We start from the raw sequence: 23,683 nt of genomic DNA on the forward strand, positions 1-23,683 counted from the left end.
CAGAATCAGTTAAATTTTAACAAAACTCCAAAAGCCAATCATGGACTAAAATAGCCGGGGACCACAGAAACTAGGTCTTCCAGGTGGCACTACTGATAAATAACTCGCCTGTCAATGCAGAGACCCAAGAGACGTGGGTTTGATCCTTGGGTCAAGAACATCCCTTAGATTAGGAAATGGCACCCCACTCTAGAATTCTTGCCTGGAAAATTCCATGGACAGAGGAGCCTGGTGGGCTACAGTCCATGGGTCCACAGAGGGTAGAAGACCACTGAGCGTGCACGCGTGCACACACACACACACACACACACACACACACACACACACACACAAGGGGGCTCACACCCACTTGTAAGCTGTTTCCCATAAGCCGTTGTCAGGAACTAGGTGGGACCTCAGGTCTCAAGTTCGAGGAAGAAAGGATTGAGCAGAAGACTAGTGAGGGCCTCCATTCAGTGCAGCAGGTGGTGGTTGCTGAGATTGGCACAAAGACATGCCTACTTTTTCAAACTCTTATCTCTTAAGGAAAAGAAGTTGCTATGAGAGTAGGAATGAATCCTCTTTTCCTCTTTTTCAAAATTGGCGATGAGCTATACAATATAGATACAAAGCTTCCTAGATGCATTTTAAGATTAGAAAAATGTTTTTACCACTGGAGGGAGGAGCAAGAAACTTCCTTGAGCCTAAGAGCCTATAAAGACACCATATAAAGGTTAGATACGACTTGAGGTGGGCTAGAAACTCATACCTAAGACCCATCACAGACAAGGCACGATTTGTCTGCCAAAGGTAAGAGGAGCAGGAAGATGGAGAAAGGCTCCGCACTAAGACTTAGGCATATGGGCAACCCTTAGACTTAGGTGGAACTAGAACAACAAAAAAACCTATACTCACAACATGAGCCCAAGACAAAGTAGACTCTGGGGAAAGAAAAAGTACATGAAGAGAAGTTCTCTTGGGCTGCAAGAAAGAGGGGATACTTGAATAAGGAGAAAAGCTTCCAACAACTGAACCTCAGCTCTAACCACAGAGCAATGGCAGTCAGTGCTAGAGGAATTTGAAGTCTGTGGTGCACTGCTGAAAACCATATTAACAAGAAAACCAAATGTCCTTCTTGACCAGATTGACTCAATCCCATGCGCTGATGGCCTGACAAAGACACATGTCCATTTCCAGGTATAAATACAGTTTAACTCAGTCCCTTCCTGTTTTACACAAGACAGATGATATTCCAGAAATGATAACACATAGAAAGGAAGGAAAAAGCAATCCATCGTCAATTGAAAAGCAGTAAAGAGAACCAGGCTCGGAGATGACCCAGATGTTGAATTTATACACTGGAACTTTGACATGATTGTGATTACTCTGCTAAAGAATTTAGTTGTGAAGTGTACTAGAAAATGGGAGACTTAAGCAGAGGATAGAAACTCTGACAGATAAAAGGAAATGTCAGCCTCTTAGCCATAATAATCATGATTTCAGACTCAAAAGATTCCTCTGATATGCTCATTAGTAGACTTGATATAGCCAAGGAAAGAAGCCATGAGCTTGAAGAAAAGTAAATAGAAATTGAAGTAGAAAGAATAATACAATAAATTTAACAAGAATGAGCTTGGAGGTAAAACATTTCCCAAGAGCCTCCAGATCAGAACTCATTCTGACCACCATCTTGATTTCACTCTTGTAATACCCTAAACAGAAAACCCCATTCATCTTCCTTTTCCATAGCCCCTTGTCAGTTCAGTTCAGTTGTGTCCAACTCTTTGCAACCCCATGGACTGCAGTACGGCAGGCCTCCCTGTCCATCACCAACTCCTGGAACCTACTCAAACTCATGTCCTTTGTGTGAGTGATGCCATCCAACCATCTCATCTTCTGTCGTCCCCTTCTACTTCGTCTTCAATCTTTCCCAGAATCAGGGTCTTTTCTAATGAGTCAGTTCTTCACATCATGTGGCCAAAGTATTGGAGTTTCAGCTTCAGCATCAGTCCTTCCAATGAATATTCAGGGCTGATTTCTTTTAGGATGGACCGTTTGGATCTCCTTGCCGTCCAAGGGACTCTCAAGAGTCTCCTCCAACACCACAGTTCAAAAGCATCAATTCTTTGGTGCTCAGCTTTATTTATAGTCCAAATCTCACATCCATAAACGACTACAGGAAAAACCATAGCTTTGACTAGATGGACCTTTGTTGGTAAAGCAATGTCTCTGCTTTTTAATATGCTGTCTAGGCTGGTCTAGGCTAACTTTCCTTCCAAGGAGCAAGTGTCCTTTAATTTCATGGTTGCAGTCACCATCTGCATTGATTTTGGAGCCCAGAAAGATAAAGTCTGTCACTGTTTCCATTCTTTCCCCATCTGTTTGTCAAGAAGTGATGGGACTGGATGCCATGATCTTAGTTTTCTGAATGTTGTTTAAAGTCACCTTTTTCACTCTCCTCTTTCACTTTCATCAAGAGGCTCTTTAGTTCTTCTTCTCTTTCTTCCATTAGGATGGTGTCATCTGCATATCTGAGGTTATTGATATTTCTCCAGGCACTCTTGATTCCAGCTGGCACTTTGCATGATGTACTCTGCATACAAGTTAAATAAGCACAGTGATGGTATACAGCCTTGATGTACTCCTTTTCCAATTTGGAGCCAGTCTGTTGTTCCATGTCCAGTTCTAACTGTTGCTTCTTGACCTGCATTCAGATTTCTCAGGAAGCAGGTCAGGTGGTCTGGTATTCCCATCTCTTGAAAAAATTTCCAGTTTGTTGTGATTCACACAAAGGCTTTGGCATAGTCAATAAAGCAAAAGTGGATGTTTTTCTGGAACTTTGTTGCTCTTCTGATGATCCAACAGATGTTAGCAATTTGATCTCTGGTTCCTCTGCCTTTTCTAAATCCAGTTTGAACATCTGGAAATTCACGGTTCATGTACTGTTGAACCCTGACTTGGAGAAGTTTGAGCATTACTTTGCTAGCATGTGAGATGAGTGCAATTGTGCAGTACTTTCAACATTCTTTGGCATTGCCTTTCTTTGGGATTGGAATGAAAATTGACCTTTTCCAGTCCTGTGGCCACTGCTGAGTTTTCCAGATTTGCTGGCATAGTGAGTGCAGCACTTTCACAGCATCATCTTTTAGGATTTGAAATAGCCCCTTGTACCAAAACATTTATTACCCTCATCTCACCCAGGATTCCCTAGTTAATACCCTAGTCAGAAACATCTCCCTCAATATATAATATATATTTTAAATCTCTTCCTTATTTCTTCTAGACCTTCAGATATGGCATGAAAACAATTGCAATCATGTATAATGTAGGGTATTATGTTATTAAATACAAAAAATCTTATTTTTGTTAGATCTGTTAAATTTTTAAATGACAGTGATCATAGGGTCAAGGCCTTTATTTGGGAAGAGTATTCAGAGAGGCATGCTTCTTGAGATCCTAACAGCATATCATATAAGAAGGTATGTCAAAAACTGTGAATTCTTCTAATAGACATGTGAATATACCTTTACATAGACATATCTCACAGCCTTATTGTCCCCTGGTTGAATGCAGTGAGGCAAGATACCATGTCTCACAGAAGTCTCCACGACTTTCCAGTTTAAATTTACATTTTCATCAAGGGATATAGTTGATCTTAATGAAACCATATTCTTTATTTGGAATGAAAATATTTTTTGCAATTAAGGTTTAAATAAGGTATGCTTTTGTATATTGACTCAATCAAAACTTGCATCTTTAAGCAGTTCTCCTCTTTAGGAGACACAAAATCTGAGACGTAGACAGGGAAAATGATTGTATCAGCAGGAAGCCTTTGAACTATTTAATGAAAATCACAGGTTGCTGTTTTCAGAAACCTGCAAGAAATCCTTCAGTTTATCTCTTCTCATGCTCTTGTTGCTGCTGTGTAATTGTCAGAAAAATCCTCAATAATTATTTATTATATTTCTAAGCACTTAGAAGAAAAATGGAAACTTTGATATTTGGGAAATAGGTTAAACAGTTAGTGATACTAACTGCAAGGAATCCAGTGTCTTTTCATGAGTCTTTTGAGAATTATCACTTTTTAGCAACACTTTAAGGCCAATTTCTATTCTGAAAACATGGAAAAGATACACTTTTTTTGGTCTCATATATTGTGTCTGTGTTGAATGTCTTTTCCCCCCTTAGCTGTGATAATTTAACCAAAATAGTAATTTTCAAAAAGAAATATAAATGGTCCAATTTGATGAAATAAGCATTTTAATTCACATATATTCCTTTCTAGTTAAGTATATTATTTTGCAGTTTTTTACTTAATATTCTGTGAATCTTCCATTCTTTCATGGCCATTATAATTTTTACACTACTGACTTTGCGTTTACATTTTTCACTCTATAGGTAAACATAAATATTTTGGATTTTTCTTTTAGAAGGTATTGAATTATAATATGTAAAGATGGGGAAGATAGAAAAGAAGCTGGCTTGGGGAGAAGATAATTAAGAGCTGCTTGGGTCAGCTCTTGGATTTTGGATTGAATGTCCAGGGGAAAGGCCAAGTGGGCTAAAAAATGTTTAGGTCTGAAACTCAAGGGAGAAGTTTGGGCTGGGACATGAGAAAGAACGGGAATAGATTCTAACCAGACTTAGAAAAGGTAGTGAGGTTGCCGTTCACAGAATTAAGTAGAGTGCCTGAGACATTGTAGAGTAGTGAGCAGTTATGAAGTCCAAGTCTTAACTACCGTCTACATTCAGATTCTGGCTTTGCCAGTTACTCATGGTGAACTCTTTCCTAATCTATAAAGTAGTGGAAGTTGTAAATTGAAAGTCGTTACTACCTTGTAGCGTTGTTACAAAAATCAAATTAAATAACCCTCTGAGGCATGTGTTGTAAAGTCTGGCTCATTATAACCCTTCAGTATATACCTCTTATCACTACTGCTGCTACTCCATCTATATGGACAACATAATATGTCTGAAGAATAAAACCCAAACAGGCTGACTCACCTGAACTTTCATTTCATGATCTCTAGCTTAAAAGGGCCCTGAGTGCCCATTTTATTTATCTAGTTCATTCTCCATGTTGCTCTTCTAGATTACTGTCTTATAACTTATAAAATGCATTTCATTTACTTTTTTGCACTGTGAGGTAATGCGCACCAGGTGATGGCCTTCCTTAGTTACTCATAGTTCCCTTCCCACCTCTCTAGATGACTATTTCCCAGTAATGTTTTCAAAATCTAAAATCTCCACTTTGGTCCTATATGCCTGTACCTCACTGTCTCCAATCTCTCTCCTCTTGAATTCATTTCAATCTGGATTTTGCCTTCACCACTCTGTGAGAATTGCTCTGGTAGAGTTCACCAAGAAGTTCCACTTGGTTCAACTGAATTAGCAACTATTAGACCTTGTTTTATTTTAACTTTCAGCATGATTTGACATTGTTATTCATGTTTTCATTTCTAGACACAGTCTTTCTTCAGTTCTTGTTTACCTAATTGGTATTTCCTTTCCAGTCTTTTTCTATATTTTTTCTTCATCTTCTTGCTGACTTTTAAATATTGATATGCTCTTGGCTTAGCCCTCACACTTTTCATATTCTCTAGATATACTTGTTACCTTGTTAATTTTATAACAGCTATATATACTCTGAAGACACTCAAATTTATATCTCTATTTACAGCTCTATTATGCATCTGTAATAAAAATTCATCATATCACCATATAGAATTTTATGTACTAGGTAACGTTTGGCCGAATTTGCAGAGTCAACCCTTTTTCTTGATGACACAAGCACTTTTGTCCATGCTCAATCATGAAGTTTAATTCTCTACTGTAAAGATTGGTTTATAATGGCTGAAATGTTTATCACTAAAATGTCCTTTTTTCCAACCAAGATTCTGAATAGATAATTAGAATATTTATTCATGGAAATAAATCTGGCAAAAATGACTATGAACTCCATTCATACAAAAGTATAGTGCTGTTATTTATCTACTTCCTTCTCTACCACAGTGATATTGTACCTCTCAATACACAGACAAGTACCTGCTAGGTCTATGAAACTGTGGAACACAGGCAGACCAACAAATATACTTGTTAGTTTGTAATATTCCCAATTATGGTGGATGGTGGAGCTGAGATGCCCTTCTGAATGTGACATTGTTTGGGGGATGGGAAGGGTCATGGTTCAGACTTCAAGAATCCAATGTTAACTTATATGATCAATTTATCCTGCACCATCTATGTCAGGCTTACCAATTTCCTCCTGTACCTCACAATGTCAAAACCATCCTGCTGCTTTTGTGTTTTTACTGTTTAATTACTGTTCACACCCCTGTCATCCCTTCCTCAGAACATCCTTCTCTTGGCTTTTCATTTCTGTAAAGTGTGGATTGTGATCAGTCTGACCTGAAGATTTCCTAACTTTGGACAGTCAAAAAATTTCTCTCTTTTTCCCAGAAGAAGATTGCACTAAGGTGCTCATAGTTCAGAATGCATTTCAAGTGCACTGAAAATTTTTCCTATGGGATAATGACTGAGAACCCATTTTTTGTCTTCTGAATTCTTCACAGTAGATTTTTGACTGATTGATTTATTAACTGAAGATGGAATGTGATATTTACAATTTTATCCAGTTTTAGTGTTCTGAAACTACTGATTTTACTGGATGTTTTACAACTAGATTTTCAGAAAGGTATTTCCATAGCTTGTTTTGAGTCTGCCAATTTCTTTTTATAATTCATTATTTATTTTCACAGTTGGCCTTATAACTCTAGATTTAGTAGAGGAAAATTTGATTTTTAAAGTATGTATGTCTGCAGTCATAATTTAGTCTAATAATTTATGCACGTAACTGACATTTAAGTAGGCTGATAAACATAAAGTTAATTCAGTGTTCACACAGACTATTATGCTATGGCAGAAAACTACTTGGATAGATTGTAATAGACTAAGGTCCTAAAAGTGTCATCTCTGCCTAAAGTCAGCATTTTGAAATGATCTACAAATGTGGCTTCTACAAGGATCTTCCAGAGGCATACTCTTAGATTTGCATATAATTTGTGTGTTTTTAGTGACATTGAAATCCAGCCTTAGGCATTGTCCTCGTTAAAGTTTTATCACTGCTCTTCCCAAGGTCATTTTATAAATTTCTTTTCGTTTGTGAATATCTCCAAAGTAATTGCTCTAAATACGCTAACCATAATTCCCAGGGTTACTAGATTACTATCTACACCAACTCAGACACCATCAATAGCAATATTACTATCTCATTGATTGAGAAGAAAGGAAGAGGGAGAGGAAGCAGAAGAGATTTCAAAACTCTTAAAAGCATGTAAAATCAGTTATCTCTGGTCAAAGCATTTGGAGGCTATGATAAGCTAACTGCTTCAAATTCTTTGATTCGATCTGTGAATATCTAACAATTATGACCTAATTAATGGAATATCAGTAAGGATAGTTGGATATCAAATATAGTCTTCCTATGGTTGTATATGAGTTATACTAGTATATAAAATCTTGGGCTCTGGACTTTGGTTTTATCATTTGTACTCCCCAACTCTTATGTAGTGACTGGATTGCAGTTGATGACTTTTGTTGAGTGTATGAATGAAAATCTCATTTGGAGGTTGACTGACTTTGTGAATGAAGCAATATGGTTTCCCAGAAAGAGTTTGGATTTGGGACTCATATATTCTATGTTCAAATACCAAGACTTCCATTTAATAGTTTGCTTAATGCAACAGCTATTTAGTTTGAGCCTCACATTTCATGTCTCATGCAAACTTTCTTGAGGGAGGAAAACATAATTATATATTGCCATCTAGTTCTTCTTTCTTTGGATGAACCCCTCCGCTAACTACTCTCCTGTTCTTCTGCAGGATAATGTAATATCATCTTCTGTAAGATGGGTCTATTGTTTTTTTTCATGCCCTCAGGGAAAGATAAAGCTTCTACTCCACACTTACCAAACACTTCCCCTTGGAAAGGTCATCATTCCTACTCCATCCCCACCACAAGATAGCTCTGTGAAAAAGAAAGCAATTGAAATTAAAAAAAAAAAAAAAAAGTCTTGTAGTGTAACTCAAACAATATTGGTTCTACGAAGGGGAACAAATAAACTGTGCCTGATAACTTATACCCACCAAATTATTTTCTGGCTAAAATGAAGAGCTTTCATAACCAAAGTCTGTGCTTACTGGAGTAGAAGGAGGAGGAGGAGGAGCAAGTGAAGAAGAAGAAGGGAATGCTTATTCTAATGATACTTTTCTAAATGATTAGCTTGCCACACTAAAATTTGGGATCTATTAAAAAAAAAATAATAGTCCAAAGTGTTTGAGGCAATGACTAAAACTGTGGCCGCACTCATGAAGGTAGGGTTGGAGGACTGGAGTAGTGAGAGCTCTGTGAGGTGTAGAAAGAGGATGAAGCCAATATTGCTATTCTCCTTCTACCTGGGGTTTTTTTCCCCCATTGTTCTTCTTTGCTTATAAAGGGCATTTATTTTATAAGACTGTTTATTTCAAAGATGGAAACTTCAAGGGTATTTGAGGCCCTGTAACGCCTATATCCCCAGATGGCCCAAACTCAGGGGATGAACTGAGAAAAAACCTGACCTACTGTTCCTCAAGTCAGTTAGCCCCTCTGGACTGTAAAAAATTCCAGCTCTGACAATGATCCAACTGTGGGATTAGTGACATGGAGTTGGCAAAGCCTCCTTCTGAACCCTTTGAAATTAAAATGCAGTTATGAGATATTTGAAACCGACAGAAGTGCTGTATTTTGCTCCAAGAATGTAAAGTTCTTCCTGAAGCCAGTAATGTGACACATTCCTTGACGCAATCTGCTTGTGATTCAAATTAGAGGTGTGAATTTCCTTCTGATTCCTAATACATAATGTGCAGACGGGGGAGTATGAAGGGATGCTTAAGCTTTTTCTTCCCTCCCTTTATATAAATATAAAGGTATATTTGTTTACTATTGATGCCTCAGTGATGTATTTAGTAAGATACCATTTCCCTGGAGGAGGATTAAACACCTTTATATGAAATTTAACGTAGTAGTTTCACATGTAATGTCATTGAGCACAGCTCAGCAATTAACCAACCGCATCAATCTAAAACTGTAGCTCAAGTCAAAGTAAAAACGCTGGTCACAGACATTTACCATTAGGCCTGTGTTTTGGAAGAGAAAATGCTTCCAAGATTTCACATGCTTCTCTTCTTAAAGTATTAAATGGGTTAGGCTTCAAAACTCTTTGTTTCCTTTAGTCCTCCCTCCCCTCTGATCCCCCATCATGTTTTACATTTGTCTCAGTTGATTAACTTCTAGGCCAGTCATGATCCAGGGCTGGCCATTCCTAACTTGGTGCAAAACTCCAAGAGTTGACAGCATGATTGAGACCTGTGACTATTGCGGATGTATCTTAAAAATCTATTACATATTGTGTAAATGGCATTTGATGGCCTTCACTGAATATGAGTAGCAATAGCATTTGGCTTAGTGAAGAAAATGGTAAATCTCAGCACTGTGACATTTTCATGAGGCAGCCTGGAATCAGCTACACATTCATCATGTCAAACCAGTCACCATTTACCTTTTATCTTCTTTACATTGCACTTTTTAATTTAAGCTGATTCCTTTAAGCAGCCTTGTAAAAAGGAGAAAAAAGCTTTACCTCATTTAATTTAGTGTTTTATCTGACATTTGCCAATAGACAGAAACCCTAACATATTTGAGCATTAGGAGATAAGCAAAGAAATTCCTCGTGGCTAAGAACAGAAAATTATGCACATAAGTCTCATTTTCAATAAGTAAAAGATTTTGCACCAAATTTAACCTCAATAATAAAAAACATAAAAGAATATCCCTATTTTTCATCTTTCCGGAAGGCTGATTTTCATTGCTAAATGAAGTGGAAATTTTTGGCATCACAGAAATGAATGAGGATTATGAGCATTACCCCATAGGTTGCTGGATGCCATAAAATATAAAGAAGGCATTTTAGGGAAATTTCTACCCCTATTGAATTTGGTGATGGTTCTGTTGGTAGGGATAAAGAGGGGGCATCCACTGCCATTTGTGGTTCTATTTCTGTACCAGAGAGAAAGTTTTGAAATGTTTTGTACCTAAACAGAAGAAAGGTTTTTAAAACACCATAGCTGTTACCAATATCATCAGACAAAATTCAAGCTTTAGTCTATACATTAAAACTACATACAAAGATTAAATGCAACTGTCACAATAACTTTTTCATGAAGCGAAGTATAGAAAATGTAAGCAAATGGTAATAGCCTTTGCTTAGTCTGAGCCTGGAGTTTTCATCTGAATGGATATTATACCAAGTGTAGCAGCAATGTGAGAAGTAAAAGTCTAGTACAAGAGAATGGGTGTACTAGTTCAGGAAAAGGGGAGAGAAACACATTTATAGATTCCATTTATAAATATTTTAAGATAAACTTTGATGTTTAGTCACTAAGTCATGTCCGACTCTTTTTGTGACCCTATGGACTGTAGCCTGCCCAGTTCCTCTGTCCATGGGATTTTCCAGGCAAGAACACTGGAGTGGGTTGCCATTATCTTCTCTGGGGGATTTTCTCGACCCAAAGATTGAACTCATACCTCCTGCTCGGCAAGGGGAGTCTTTACTACTGAGCCACCAGGGTAGCCCCGAGATAACCCTAAACCACAAAATGCAGAGGTTTCTATGAAAACAAATGATCATCCTATTTGTTGGTGGAGTTCTGGAAACTAGTAGAATTAGTGAGGGGGAGAAAAAGGCAAAAGGATAGTAGCCTTAGTGTTAGAGATGTTTTGTATTTGAAGTCTCTAGACAAACGTTGATACCAATTAATTGTTAAAATTTTGACAAAACATTGATTTCTATGGTGATTTAAAAATTTATAACTTGCTCTTATTGTCATCAATTTGAGTATGATAAATTTCTTCTTTTTATTTGCCCTAAGAATTCCCATAAACTAATTAAAATGTCAAGAATATTTACTCAAGAATGTAACCCCTTATATATGGCTTTATTTTCCTTAAGATGTTCAGAAATTTGAATTTTTAGTCTTTAATGCTCAAACCTACACATTCTATGATCCTATTAGTGGCATGTAATATAAAAGGAAAAAAAAAAAAAACACAGGGATATCTTTCTACTTGGTATAGAGATGTGTTTGTTACCATCCCATCATTAAATAGTTCTGGTATGTGTTGACACCTAAGGAGGCTCCCCTTTTAGATGTTTGTTTAAGCTCTTGACATTTTCTATCAAGGAACTGATACTATTAATTCTATTTTTTGGTAGGCATATAGACATAGAATTGTTTCTTCCATTTAAATTTAAGATATATACATATTTAAAAATGCACTAATTTTAAAGCTGTTGTTTCAAAAGGTAACTTTGAAATCTAAGTATATTCGCTGTAAAGAATTGGGCTTCTTTACCCATCTATATTGACTTTTACATGACACTGGAAATGGTGGGTAGTTTTCTGGTGTTTGTACAGTTTTCCTGCACGTAAAATGAAGAGAACAGCTACCACCCACTCATTCCAAATTGGAATGATTCATAAGAATCACACATGTAAAGACCTTGCACAATGCAGAAAGTGCTAGCTCAGCAGAAGCTATTATGGGAATGAAAGCTAATGCTCATGTCTATCTCCATAATAGCCACCTGCTCTATCTGCATATGTAGTAATTTCTCTGTTGCTTCATATCACTTCCTACTCTTGCAAGAAAAGCTGCACGTTTCCTGAAAAATCTTATGATAAAGATATTTTGAGTAGATTGTTTTACAGCAGGAATAGAGAAACATATGAATATTAACACTTACCTTTAAAGAAAGGCTGCTCAGAAAAAAAAAAAAAAATAGTTAATGATTGGTTTCCTTACTAACAATTATAATATCATTGATGAGTGAGGCTTCTACATTTTCTAAGTACATGTTTCTAGCGCATTTTGGTTTGTTTGTTTATTTGTTTTTCAGATGACACTATTGGCATGTCTCTTTTTGTGCACATAATTTGATTTTATTATCAATAGTAGAAATTTTGAGCCAGAAAGAAAAACATGAAATCCTGGAAAATGGTTTGCAAATCCACTATCCCTATTAATCTTTCTTGGTATGGAAAAACATGGAATTGCCTTGAATCAATGGACCTTTTTTTTTTCCTATTGGCTTAAAATCCTTGGTCAATTCTAATGAAGCCTAAGGGGATAGAGAGCCAAGGAAAAGCCTGTACTTGATAAAGAGTATAACCAAAGGATAGACATACTTTTCTTGTTCTAGGAGTTTTCTGAAGGATTAGGATCCGATTTTGAAGATAACAATAAAAAAAAAGAAAAAGACATGAAGCAAGACACTGAATTGGCATATGTGACAAAGGATTGGATTCTTTTTTGTTCCATGTCACCACCCATTTTATTTTTAAATATGTTAGTCATTTATATAAACTAACATATTTTCAGTATAGAAAAAAATGGAAAAACACACATAAAAAGGAAAGACAAAAATCAAGATTCCCTCAATATCTCACTCGGGAAATTACTCAACATTTTGATGATTATATTTCTAGTCTGATATTTGTGTCTATGCATTCACAAAAGTATACAGTACATATGACTATATTTTCATTTTTTTAAACTGGTTTTTCATGATTTCACCTCTTGCTAGCTTTGTATTTTCGTATCTTGGTAAGTGTTCTTCATATCATATGAATGGCTCCTCAACTTTGAAGAATTCTTACTATCTCAAGTCCTTGAATGTCAACTTCCAGGCTGAGCAAATATGATTGTGAGCTTGGAGTGCTGCCGAATTTTTCCAACCTGAACCATAATGAATATAGTCTTCTGCTGTGACATTGATATATTGTGTATTTTTTTAAAAGCCATTCAGAGGCCTTTGTTTCAAGTGCTTGCATGCTTGGTCACAAAGTCATGTGCAACTCTTGGTGACCCTATGCAATGTAGCCCACCAGGCTCCTGTGTCCATGGGACTTTCCAGGCAAGAAAACTGGGGTATGTTGCTGCTTCCTTCTTCAGGGGATCTTACTTGTTCAAGGATAGAACCTGCATCTCCTGCATTGGCAGGCAGATTCTTTACCATTGAGCCACCGGAGAAGCCCCTGTTTCAGTTACCTCACCCATAAAACAAATGTTTTCCATTTGATGTCATAAACATCAAGATAATAAGATAAAAGACATTCTTTAAAAAACTATAAATGCAAGAATAATTTTATTCTTGAAAATAAGAAAAAATGCAAGATAACTTTATTTTTGATGCTGAGTTGTGCTGAATTTGGGCTTCCTTGGTGGCTCAGAGGGTTAAAGTGTCTGCCTGCAATGCGGGAGACCTGGGTTCGATCCCTGGGTTGGGAAGATCCCCTGGAGAAGGAAATGGCAACCCACTCTAGTATTCTTGCCTGGAAAATCCCATGGACGGAGAAGCCTAGTGGGCTACAGTCCATGGGGTTGCAAAGAGTCGGACACGATTGAGCGACTTCACTTCACTGTGCTGAATTTAATCTGACATGTATCTCTTTCTCTGAGATATATCTAAGGCTCAGTGTATAAACTGAGTACATGTATTATTTTGTTTTTAACTACTTGATCTAGCCAGTACTATGGATAGGTCCTTCAGGAGTCTAGTGTTAAATCCAAAGGTAAATAGGATTTAAATCCAAAAGGATTATACCTTTAGATTTCTTTTCAACTTTAGGTTAAGCCCACTTAGAGAAAATACTCAAACATATAAACATGAAAATCACAAATTTATAAACATGCAAATTATGGACTAGCAACTGCATGATATGAGAATGATACTCCCCAGAACAAAATTATCTTGTAAAAATTAAGATGTTATTTAGTTACTTTTAAATAGTATATAACCATCATAGATAATTAACAGATATTTTAATCACCTCCCCATGAGCCATTTATCTTTTTTCTTGTCAATTCTGTCTGTAGCACAATGTTTTCAGACCCAAATGATGAATCGTGACCTGCCTAAGTCAATACTGTTATTCTGGTCCCCTGTGCCAGATACACACTTGCCTAGCTTCCTTAGAGGTGAAGTTTAGAAAGAAGAGCTGTAGTTTTGTTGACATTTTAAGTCTATATCCAAGCATTCTGTGGTTTTAAAAACTTAATATTTTCATTGTTTAGCCCTCAGGTTCATCTGATATTTTGCTTTTTATTGTTGAAGCGTTCTTAAGTTATATGCAATATAAATGCAGTTGACTACGTCTCAAGGGGAATTGTATCTTCTTTATTTTTAAATTTTTGGCACCTAAAACAATGTTTCCCACATGATGGGTGCTAATAATGTATAGTGAATGCATATTTCTGTGTATTTGAGGCTTTACAATATTTAGAGAAATTTACTTAAACTATATTACAAATGCTGTGAAGGCAGGGACTATATTTTATTCACCAGTCTTTTCTGCACTCTGGGCATAATATTTGGCTGCAGTAGGTCCTCCTTAAATATGTTTTAATTATATGTGCTGCCAAAGCAAGCACTAAATATGTTTTAATTAATAATTATGTAATGAATAAAACATTAGCTTATATGATTGCAACAATAACTCTGCAAAGCATATCTAGTGAGTGTTAATACATACTCACTATTTACAAATGAATAAAATTGATGCTCAAGATGACTTAAATTGTCCATTCAGGCTCACATTGCTGGTAAAGGTTAGAACAGGAGCTGAAATCCAGATCTTCCCATAAAGCAGCTAATACGCTTTGCACATTACCGTAGCACGGTCTTGTTCATTTAAAGGTGTGACTATATTAAAATTGGTTCTTTGGCCAGAGCATTTCTATTAAACAAGGTATATAAATTAGGATGTTTTAACTTCAGGACTTTCAGGTACCTCTTTCAAGCTTGGCAACTACCTGAGTAAAAAATCAGAGCAATCTCTTCTTTTGTTTTCTTTTTGGTAGTGAGGAAACCCTACCCAGAATTCCCAGTGAGCTTCCCCTGTAGTCTCACTGGCCAGGTTACCATCACATGCCTGTTTCTAATCTCTGACTCTGGGAATGAGAGTCCTGTTGTTTAGAATGAAAGGATTTTGGAGAGTTGATTACAGTGACTAGTGTTTATGGGCAATGAACTAGTATAACACCATGTGCTAATATCAGGTTCTGTAAGATTACTCGGGACAAGAAAAAAATGTATGTCTTTCTCTTAAGAAATAAACAACCCTATTGTGATTTTGGGATACCAAGGCAAATTAAACTATGAAAGTAAAATGAAGAGTCTGATTTCATTTCACATTTAACTTCTGATAGATATTAGCACCTCCTCTCCGTATTCCCTCTCTACCCTATGCCCTTAATCTGGACAAGCTATTAACAAAGCATGGATGCTTTCTCCTTTGTTGCCAATGGGAAGTTCAAGCCACGCAATCCCTTGCCCACCTGCAGAAGCCCTCATCTTGGCCCCACCCCCTGTACTACAACAAAAACCTAAAAAAACATGTTCTACTTCTATTTCTGTTTATTGACTATGCCAAAGCCTTGACTGTGTGGATCACAACAAACTGGAAAATTCTTCAAGAGGTGGGAATACCAGACCACCTGACCTGCCTCCTGAGAGATCTGTATGCAGGTCAAGAAGCAACAGTTAGAACTGGACATGGACCAACAGACTGGTTCCAAATTGGGAAAGGAGTACATCAAGGCTGTATGTTGTCATCCTGCTTATTTACCTTGTATGCAGAGTACATCATGAGAAATCCTGGACTGGATAAAGCACAAGCTGGAATCAAGACTGCCAGGAGAAATATCAATAACCTCAGATATGCAGATGACACCATCCTTATGGCAAAAAGTGAAAAGGAACTGAAGAGTCTCTTGATGAAAGTGAAAGAGGACAGTGAAAAAGTTGGCTTAAAACTCAACATTCAGAGAACTAAGATCATGGCATCTGGTCCCATCACTTCATGGCAAATAGATGGGGAAACAATGGAAACAGTGACAGACTTTATTATTTTGGCCTCCAAAATCAATGCAGATGGTGGCTGCAGCCATGAAATTAAATGATGTTTGCTCCTTGGAAGGAAAGCTATGACCAACCTAGACAGCATATTGAAAAGCAGAGACATTACTTTACCAACAAAGGTCCGTCTAGTCAAAGCTATGGTTTTCCCAGTAGTCGTGTATGGATGTGAGAATTGGACATAAAGAAATCTGAGCACTGAAGAATTGATGCTTTTGAATTGTGGTGTTGGAGAAGACTCCTGAAAGTCCCTTGGACTGCAAGAAGATGCAACCAGTCCATCCTAAAGGAAATCAATCCTGAATATTCATTGGAAGGACTGATTCTAAAGCTGAAACTCCAATAATTTGGCCACCTAATGCGAAGAACTGAGTCGTTTGAAAAGATCCTAATGCTAGGAAAGATTGAAGGTGGGAGGAGAAGGGGACGACAGAGGATGAGATGGTTGGATGGCATCACCGACTCCATGGACATGAGCTTGGGTGTACTCCAGGTGCTGGTGGTGGACAGGCAAGCCTGGTGTGCTGCAGTCACAAAGAGTCAGACACAACTGAGCAACTGAGCTCAAAAAGACAAGAACCTTTCCGCACTATCTTAAGCCATTTTTTTTTTTTTTTTTTTACCATCTAGGGTGTTATGCTCTGTGTCTTCAGAAAGTCTTATTTATGTAAGTAATAAAAGTCTTCCTACCCTATTGGTGTGTGTGCAGTATCAGTGAATATCCAATCCAAATTTTGGGTGAGGATCTATCTTGTGTTTACAGGGTGATTACAATAGGAAGAACAATAGCTGTCAGAGATTTATGTAATATAAACATTTAAGGCTTAATTTTTCATTTGTTGTCAAATAGATCAATCTTATCAATAAACTGTGAATCTATTTTTTTATTAAGTGGGATTTGAGTTGTTCTCTGAAGACAAATTACCTGCTTCTTCTCCTGCTTCTTACCCTACTGTGGTGATAAAAATTGCTCCTATACTAATTCCTGAGTGTTGAGCTTTGGTCTCTGCTTTTAATGCCTTGGCATATCATTGCAGGAGAGCCTATATTTTAAGACCCTACAACCTCTTTCTAAGTGACTTTTTCTAATATTTTTCACTTGATAGAATAAACCTGTGCTATGGTTAATATTCAGAGAAGGCAATGTCACCCCACTCCAGTACTCTTGCCTGGAAAATCCCATGGATGGAGGAGCCTGGTAGGCTGCAGTCCATGGGGTCGCTATGTGTCGGACATGACTGAGCGACTTCACTTTCACTTTTCACTTTCATGCATTGGAGAAAGAAATGGCAACCCTCTCCAGTATTCTTGCCTGGAGAACTGAAGCGACTTAGCAGCAGCAGCAGCAGCGTGTATAATATTCTGTTTGGTAGACTAGAAATGGTATGAAAGAGAAAGAAATGGAACAGAAAAAAAAGAGAGAGAGCAACTCTGATTTAATAGGAGAAACACAAATACTTTAGACACTCTGAAAAAGCGAGGAGCATAAGTGACCCACATATTGAGTATAATTAAGTTTCTTGGATACTAGTCTTCTTAGTTATGTTCTATGTTCAAAAAAGTCTGATCATTCTATTTTCTGCAATAATGCATCTAACATTCTCCAACAGGCATTCAAGTTTCCCTTTTCCTGACCACTGTCTAAATTAAACACACTCACTTTTTAATATCTGCCAACTCCTTTACCTTATTGTTAAGTCCATTTCTTTAGTCTTTAAGTTCTCCAGTAGTTGACTCATTTTATTCTTTCTGCTGGGAAATTTTCCTCTTTTTACTTTAAACCACCTTAATCTCATGCTTTTTTCAAGACTCAGTCAAGATACTCCTCAGTTTAAAACTGGCTCCCTCTTTTCCTAAAACCTTGTTCTCAGTGTTGGCAGTCTAAATAGTGGTTTAGGCATAGTGCCTGTCCTTAGTAAGCTTAGTATTTAAGGAAAAGAGAACCAGCAAACATATGAGCATTGTTTCTTTGAATAATAAATTATCCTGGGAACATATCAGAAGGGCATCTCAGCAAGTCCTTAAGCACTCCAGCCATTACTAATGTTTTTAGTTTTCTTACACCTCTATTATCCTTTCCTTACACCATACAGTTTCACACTTTAGTGAATATTCTTTTGTGTTTGTCAATGTTTCATAAATTGAAGGTGGAGAAACTTTTATTCACTAGATTTTTCCTGGAGAAGAACACTGTGTTTTTTTCATGGAGATATTTTAATAAGGAACCTAGGGTAGAGGTTGAAGTTTGATGGTAGGCAGGTGGTTCAGTGGTAAAGAATCTGCCTGCCAATGCAGTAGACAGGAGTCCAATCCCTGGGTCGAGAAGGTCCGCTGGAGGAGGAAATGGCTACCCACTCCAGTATTCTTGCCTGGAAGATCCCATGGACAGAGGAGCCTGGTGGGTGGGCTATGGGGTCACAAAGAGTCAGATACGATTGAGCACAGAGCACAGAACATGTCTGGCTGCATTGCTATAAAGGCAAAAATGAGAATTCATATTGCTCCTGAAAAAATCGGGAGCTGGAGGAGAAAGAAAAAGAGACTGAACAACTGAGGAATGAATTTGAGATGGTGGGAATTCATACAAAGTGCAATGTGAACACTCACTGTTATTCTTGAATCTCAGCAATGTAGCTAGACTCCCAAAATCCATGATGAATTCCAGGTGTTCTGTGTGTGTGTGTTAGAAGAGATAAGCTTTGCTTCTGACATAGGTCAAAATAGAGCTAATATTTGATAAATGAAGGTGTCTGACAGGAAACATGTATTAGTGCGCTACTCCAACCAGGGTAGAAACTTTAAGTCAGGGCTGTGATTCATTTTTCTGTACATAATGTGGAGCAAAGAAGGTATCTAATGTTTTATTTTGATTTTTAACAAGTTCTGTAATTTCTGACAAATCAAAATTCATGTTTGAGGCTGCAGTTGGATATGGTGGCAAGTAACAGAGACAGAAAGGAATGATATTTTTGGAAGCAAACACGTATCCGTTAAATCACCAGCCAGCTATGAATGTTGCTTCTCACTGAGGATTTCTATGGAATCGGTAGCACAGATTTTTCTGCCTTTCTGATGTTCTGAGTGACGTTCAGCTCCAGACACGCTGAATGTGATTAAACAACATGAGTAGCAGCATGCCTCAGGAGAACAGTGTGTGGTCGTCTGTGCCGCGTGGTTGGAGGGATTGGCTCACTGCCGCCTGTCAAAATGCATAACCTTTGAGGCTGGAAAGGTCACAGCCATTTCCTCTGTGGATACAGCAAAGTTACTGAATGAATTCTTGACCAGAAAATGTCCTTGGTCAGTATACAACAGGGGAAAAAAGAACCCTGTGCTATAATAGGATTTAATTCCAAAGGCTTGAAGAGGAAATGATTGATCAATTCTGACAAAATTTTAATTCAAAAGAAACTATTGTTCTTTTCACCATATTAACACTCACAGATGATAGCTTTGTAATTGTATTCCAAAAGACCTCCAAATCACAATTTCTTGAGGGGATGGAGGATATTGGGGCTTTCCATGACATTTTTCATAGAAACCCTATGGGTTTCAACCCCTTCGTGTTATCTAATATCTTTGATAACAAACATAATTAAAGCTTCAGCTGTGTTGGAATTTCAACACTCTGGTTTCAGACTCTCTCAGAACTGTAGATTTCATGGTTGTCTACAAATTTTGGAATTAGTTCCTAGAGGTTCCAGCCTGGTATCTGCATTTATAAATACACCAGAGGTTATTTCAATGAGATTAGTCTTGGATCCTCATTCAAAGCAAGGTCCTTATCACCCCAGATTATTGAATTTAAAAGCCTAAAATCTCCATTTTTAACGAGAATTCCTACAGATTCTATAACCCATCCCTGAAATTAACCTAATGAAAGAAATAAAACATATGAAATTCCTCCTAGCTGCTTTACATAATAATGATCAAATAGCTTAATATTTTCTTTGATGTTATTAGTAGTTGGACAGAACCTCGGAGTCTCAGTTTCACACATTTAGACACAGTGAAAAGCAAACAGAAAATGAGAGAGAAATTTAACTGTAAAACTTACTGCTTTATAAGCTCATCAGGGAAACTAGTAGAATATTTGCAAACAATTAGAAGCATAAATTGAGATGAATCAGGAAATTAACCAGGATATTGTTTGATATAATTTAAGAAAACAATTAACTTTATCATTCTAAATAAAGTGGCCTTTAAATCCCTTTTTTATGCTAGGAAATTACAGATCTTTCTCAGAAGACAGCTCCTTCCAGCTCCCACCTGACCAGGATTTGGGGAATAGCTGAGAAAACATCTCTGAAACTGTGAAATGTTACACAACACCCTCCATAGGTTCTCATGTTTTGGGGCTCTGATTCTAAAGAAGGTTTAGAAATGCTGCTGACAGACTAGAAAATTACATCAAATGATATTAGAAAACATAAGGGATATTAATTGCTCATTTAAGAAAAAGAGATAAAAACTTTAAGAAATTCTTTGAGTGTGGAATTCTATAATTGAAAAAGATTTGGTAGTTCCTATGGGAGAAAGATGTCTGTTATGAGAAAGTAGAAACAGTCATTTATGTAAATCTACTACCTAGTAGTAAGACTTGAGCATGGGTTTGAGGGAAGGAGCAGCTGATTTTTATGTCTATGCTACTGGTTGTATGATGACCAGTAATCTTGGGTTGCCTGGGATTAAGAGGTTTTGTGGGACACAGAAGCATCAAGTAGAACATGTCAAGTTTCAGGCTACTGAGCAGAGTGGTCACCCTAGTTGATTGACTGTACAACCTCCACCCACATCCTGGGTGGAGAGTAATTGGCCTCACCCCTACTTCCTTTCACGGGGATTCATTCAGGCAGGGACATAACCTATGTGGGTGTGATGTGTGTGAAGTCAAGGGCTTTTGCCTGATAGTTTGAATAATAAAAGTTCTCCTTTTCAGCATGGTCTTGTGTTCATATACTGTAAACCAGAACTGTAACAGCCAACCCTTACAACAAGGAGGAAAGGATGCAGCTGACACATGGAGGAAAACAGACCGGGAAAACAGAGGAACTGGGATCTTGATGATAACAGGGCCCTCTCTAGCAAACACTAGCTAGAAACTCCCCCATCCCAGGACTATTTCACAGAGTTCAATAAATTCTACCACCTCTTCCCCTTATAATTTCATAATGCACATATAACATTTAAAGATTATGAAATAAATTAACACCCAAGTTCTCCCCATGCAGCTTAGAAATGGAATATTTACACCTCAGAAAATCACTGTATTCTCCTCTCAGTTATTTTCCTCTCCCATTGTCCAGGGGTGATTATACTTCTGATTATTGTGTTATCATTCCCATGCTTTTCTCTGTGGTTATATTGCATGTATATTCATAAATCATTAATAGTTTGGTTCTGCTTATTTTACATGCACACACACACGCACACATACCTCAGCATAGAGGCAGGCCTCCTCTTAGTGTCTTGGAAACTTTCCTCCACATTGCTGTGCTGTTATCAAAAAAAGTTACCAGGCGCAAAGACTCATGTAGTAGTATTCTTATGCAAACTGCTTTTGTATTTGCTACTTTTAATTTTATTACTGGAGTATAATTTCTTTATATGTTGTGTTACTTTCTGTGGTACAACAAAGTGAATCAGTTATATGTATACATATATCCCTTCTCTCTCGAGCCTCCCTCCCACCTCCCCATCCCACTCTTCTAGGTCATCATGGAGCACCAAGCTGAGCCCCCTGTGATAGACAGCAGCTTCCCACTAGGTGCTTTACACTCGATTATATCTATATAATATACATTAGTATTATATTATAATATAATATTATATCATATATTTTACATTATTTTAATATTATATATTATATTACAATATACTATATATTCTATATACTATATATTCTATATATAGTATTATATATAATGTGTTGTATATTATACTAATATTTATTGCATAATATTTATATTATTATATAATAAATTTATATTATATTATATTATGGTATTATATTTATTAAATTTTATTATATACAATTATTATATATTTATAATATTATATATGGTATATATTATGCTATATTATATATTATACCTATTATATAATATATTATAATTATAACATATTATATTATAATATTTATTATATAAATATATTATTATATACTATAATATAATATAATATAATATTTATTATATATATTATATATTATATATCTTAATCTCCTAATTCATCCTGTTGAAATATAATTGATATATAGCACTGTATAAGTTTAAAGTGTATAGCATAATTTGACTTCTATACATCATGAAATGATTATCACAGTAAGATCAGTGACCATCTGTCATATCATGTAAATAGGAAGTTAGAGAAATAGTAAAGAAAAATTTTTCCTTATATGAGAACTCTTAAGATTTACTCTTGTAACACAAACTCACATAACAAACAGCTATGTTAACTATATTTATTATGTTCTCTGTTACTTCCTTAGTACTTACAATTAAAGTGAAAATGGAAGTTTGTACCTTTTGATTGCCTTCATCCAATTCTACCTCCTCCCACCACTTGCCTCTGGCAATCACAAATCTGACCTTTTCTGTGAGTTTGTTTGTTTTTAAAGAATAATTAGCCTACAACACCATGTTATTTTCTTTTATATAACTCAGCTCAGTTCAGTCACTCAGTCGTGTCCGACTCTTTGCGACCCCATGGACTGCAGCACACCAGCCCTCCCTGTCCATGACCAACTCCTGGAGTTTACTCAAACTCATGTTCATTGAGTCGGTGATGCCGTCCAACCACCCCACCCTCTTCATCCCCTTCTCCTCCTGCCTTCAATCTTTCCCAGCATCAGGGTCTTTTCAAATGAGTCAGTTCATTGCATCAAGTGGCCAAGGTATTGGAGCTTCAGCTTCAACATCAGTCCTTACACAACTCAGTGACTTGGTATTTCTGTACATTTCAAAATAGTTACCGTGATAACCCCTTTTTAAATCAGGTTATTATTTTTTATTACTAACTTTTAGGAATTCTTAATATGTTTAATAGCAGCTCTTTATCAGCTGTTCCTTGTGCAAATATTTTCTCTCAGGCTGTGGTTTGTCTTCTCACTCTCTTGACACTGTGTTTCACAGAGCAGAATTTTTTTATTTTAATTTTATTTTAATTTTATTTTAATTTTAATAAAGCCAGTTTAACAATTATTACTGATGCAGTAATTTATGTTTTTATTCAAATATAGTTAATTTACAATGTTGTATTAATTTCTGCTGTGCAAAGTGACTCCGTTATACATGTATCCATTCTTTTTCAAATTATTTTCCCATTTAAGTTTCTACATAATATTGAGCAGAGTTCCCTGTGCTATATGGTAGCTGCTTGTTCATTTTCTACATTAAGTATAGTGGAACATACTGTTTATCCATTCTATATATAATAGCTTGAATCTGATAACCCCAACCTCCTACTCCAAGCCTTTCACACCACCCTCCTTGGCAATCAACAAGTCTCATCTGTCTGTGAATCCATTTCTGTTTTGTAGATATGTTCATTTGTGCCATATTTTAGATTCCACATATAAGCAATATCATATGGTGTTTGTCTCTCTAATTCTGACTTCACTTATTATGGTACTCTCACGTGCATCCATGTTGCTACAAATGCCATTATTTCACTCTTTTGTATGGTTAAGTA

Source organism: Cervus canadensis, chromosome 5 (assembly GCF_019320065.1).
Source record: "Cervus canadensis isolate Bull #8, Minnesota chromosome 5, ASM1932006v1, whole genome shotgun sequence".
Classification (NCBI taxonomy): Eukaryota; Metazoa; Chordata; class Mammalia; order Artiodactyla; family Cervidae; genus Cervus; species Cervus canadensis.